This window comes from Triticum aestivum, chromosome 2A (assembly GCF_018294505.1).
Source record: "Triticum aestivum cultivar Chinese Spring chromosome 2A, IWGSC CS RefSeq v2.1, whole genome shotgun sequence".
NCBI lineage: Eukaryota > Viridiplantae > Streptophyta > Magnoliopsida > Poales > Poaceae > Triticum > Triticum aestivum.
In genome coordinates this window covers 606,578,314-606,582,139 of record NC_057797.1, presented here as the reverse complement: position 1 = coordinate 606,582,139, position 3,826 = coordinate 606,578,314, and positions in this window count along the sequence as shown.

Below are 3,826 nucleotides of genomic sequence, written 5' to 3'. Positions count from 1 at the left end.
CTTTGAAGGTGCTCCTGGAGGAGAAGGCGCAGGTTAGGGTGCTGGTCGAACGAGTGGTCCAGCTTATCCGTGATGGGGTCACCGGTATGGATCTCTTGGAGGTTTTCCTTCAGCGGCGCATCCAGCCTCTTCAAGCCCGAGACCATCCGATGTGGATGTATTCGGGTCTTGACGACTCCACTCGGATTCACCCAGAGGAGGTCGATGACGACACACTGGAGAAGTGGCTGTCGGGCATGACCGGAAACAAGGACAACCCTAGGGGAGCCAGGAGAGTTCCTCCATTCGACCAGTCCCATGTACCAGAGAAGGTCCGATTCTGAGCTTTTGAATGTAATCTGAATTCACTTGCGCAGCTGCCTATACTGCGTCGACTGACTTTGTTCTCCCTGCTTTCTTTCAGGCCCTTATCGAAATGTATTCAATGCCCAACGGAGAGCAAGAGCAGGACCCGAAAGGAGAGGCGAGCGGCGGCGACAGTGGCGAATGGGATTCTGACGGTGAAGGGGACGAAGAAAGCGATGACTCAAGTGACGAAGAAGAAGTCGAGTCGCCTCCTCGCAGGGAGAGGCGGTCCAAGCTTGACCAAGAACGACCGAGCGCCCGTGAAAAGGCGATTGCTCAGGCTGGTCAGTCTTCAAAGCATCCTCGGACCTCTTCGCCAACTCCAACTGAAAAAACGTCAAAGCATCCCAAAGTTGCAGAGCCGAAGCTTCGGAAGGCATTGCCGAAGATTAAGATTGACATCCCCATCGCTTCTGCGTGAGTGTCTTCCTTTGTATTCACTCGACACCCCGTGCTGTTTGTTTTTCTTGTTTTAACCGGACGAACTTTGGAACTGGCAGCGCTGCTACTTCCGGGACCTCAGCTTACAGGGACGATGATGAGGTAATGGAGGATGCGGTCACTTCCAATCTGGGTATGATTTCTGCCATTCTGTCTTTATTTGGTCGACTCAACTGCAATGTGTACCATTGGGTGATGTGATTTTGGCGATTGAACTTTGAACAGCTCCTAACATTATTGGCCTCCCCGATGATGATGATGATGATGGTGAAGAGCTCAAGTGGCCTTTGATGAGGAAAAATAGGCAAGCTCCTGCAAGCAAGGTGCCACAGTCGACGCCGAGGGCGGAACCAGTCGTTCAGGACGCTGGTGATGCCAATCGGGGTTCTGTTACCTTCGCCGTGCCATTGTCGAGTGCCTTGCCTTCTTCGTCGACTGCTCAGGCCCTTGTCGACCCACCTTCAGTTTTTGCGACCCATCATGTCCCAGAGGACGAAGTGATGGAGAAGATGAAGATGAAGACGGTGCGGGACGCCAGTCGGGCCGCCTACGATGCCAGCTCGGCTCTCCAAAGCAACGTTCAGGTTAGTTGGTCACCGCTTGTTCTGTTAGGATATGCTATCTGAAGACTCTCTTTCCAAAAATCTTTGCATCTGTACACCCACTGGGTGCGTCGATTGAATTTTTGAACTAGTGGGGGCACGCTGAGTGCACCCACTGGGTGTAGTCCCCGAGACTACGGTGGACTGCTAGCAGTCGACTGTAGTCTTTGTATTTTGATTCTTTCACTCGATGTGGTCTGGCCACGTCGAGTGTAAACCAAACTGGTAGTTTGTCTCTTCTGCTTGGTCTGGGTGAGTGGGATCAGAACCGGTGGGGGCACGCCAAGTGCACCCACTGGGTGTAGTCCCCGAGACCGCGGTCGACTGTTGGCAGTCGACTGTGATCTGAGTTCGATGGTCTGAGTTCTTCTTTCTCTCCCCCTTTTTTTTACTCCCTGCACTCGACTCCGGCGGGCCGGTTGAGTGGGATCATAACCGGTGGGGGCACGCAAAGTGCACGCACTGGGTGTAGTCCCCGAGACTATGGTGGACTGCGGGTAGTCGACCGTAGTCTTAGTATTTATTGTCTTTGTCGTTTTTCGCTGTAAAATAACTTCTCCTCCCTGATTGCAGAAATCTTGTGATCTTGGAGCTCGCTTTGCTGACTTGGAGAAACAGCAGATCCAATTGAACCTTGACTTGGAATTGGCCAAGACAGAGCTGCAAAAGGCCAAGGACGACGCCAATGGTAAGACGAGCTTGTCGATTGGTCTGTCTTAGGCTTGAGTACCCTTCTGCTCTTTCTGAGTCAAGCACCGTTTCTTTGCAGAAAAACTAAGAGAAGCTCTGGCGAAGAAGGATCAGGATTTGGCTGCTGCTCAAAAGGAAGCTGACGACAGAACCGCTCTGGCTGAACAGAAACTGGCTTTGATCGGCCAGTTGGAAGAAGAGAACACCAAGATGAAATCTGCTCTGAACGAAGCCAACAAGGAGTGCACGCGCTTGAAGAAGGACAATCTCAACCTGTACGAGAAGATGGAAGGCATCGCTCACAGGAGGGACAATCTGGAGAGCTATCTGAGGAGCCTTGCTAAGAAGTTGTTCATCAAGCTTGAAGGTACACATTTTGTTCCGACTGATGTTTTTTGTCGACTCAGGGTACGAAAATTGACTTATCCTTGGATCGTGAATGCAGAGTTTTGCCAGAACTTCGAGGAGGAGACTGAGCGGATTGAGCCAGGTTTCGACCCAATCAATTCTCCCGTGAAAGATGAAACGGCCATGAATCTGCTCCGACTGGAATCCCGCATCGACGGTGTTGTGGACTACTTGGCTCGACTGAAGGTCGCCATGTCACGGATCGACACGGCACTTTGGCCAGAGGCCACGCTCCAGAATGATCTTGAGTCCCTGATGACTCGACTTAATGAGATCCCTGATCGAGTGCAGGAGTGGAAGAAATCTTCTGCCCTGTGTGGTGCTGATGTGGCTTTGTCTTTGGTTCGTGTCCACTGCAAGGAGGTGCGACAAGATAAGCTGGCAGCAATCAAGGTCGCCAACACCCAGAAGCATGACTTCCAAACTTTTATGGAGACTTTCATCGCTGCAGCCACTCGGATCGCCAACGGCGTCGACCTGGATGAGTTCGTCGAGCCTGCCAGTCCTCCTCCTGCGGAGTGAACAAACTTTTATGCCCCACCTTAAATTTGCCTCGGAATGCCGAGTGGTTTTTGTAACCGTTAAACTCTTTCGGGTTGAATGCCCAAGCACTTCGATCTGTGGTCCGGAACCTTTAGGATTTATCTGAAGTTGGTTTATCGTTGAATATCTTCATGAATCCTCCGTCGAGTGGAACTCGTTCTTCACTCGAGACAACTTTTGTATTTGTGGAGCAGCTCCAAATGAGAAGGTAGCAGTCGACCTGCACCTCGTCGTCCTTGCGGGTTGGTGATGGAGCGCACATTGTATTTGTGGCGAAGCTCCCAAGGAGAAGGTGGCAGTCGACCTGCACCTTGTCGTCCTTGCGGAGTGGGATGGAGCGCACGTTGTATTTATGGCGAAGCTCCCAAGGAGAAGGTGGCAGTCGACCTGCACCTCACCGTCCTTGTGGATTGAGATGGAGCGTATGTTGTATTTGTGGCGAAGCTCCCAAGGAGAAGGTGGTAGTCGACCTGCACCTCGTCGTCCTTGTGGATTGAGATGTGTTTCGTACTTAGGCGAGTACTAGACTGCAGCTAAGCCCCCGAGTGGGAGGCTGGCTCCCCACTCAGTAGGATTTTCAAATACTTAGGCGAGTACTCGACTGCAGCTAAGCCCCCGAGTGGGAGGCTGGCTCCCCACTCGGTAGGATTACTAAATACTTAGGCGAGTACTGGACTGCAGCTAAGCCCCCGAGTGGGAGGGTTGCTCACCACTCGATAGGATTTTCAAATACTTAGGCGAGTATTGGACTGCAGCTAAGCCCCCGAGTGGGAGGGTTGCTCACCACTTGGTAGGAT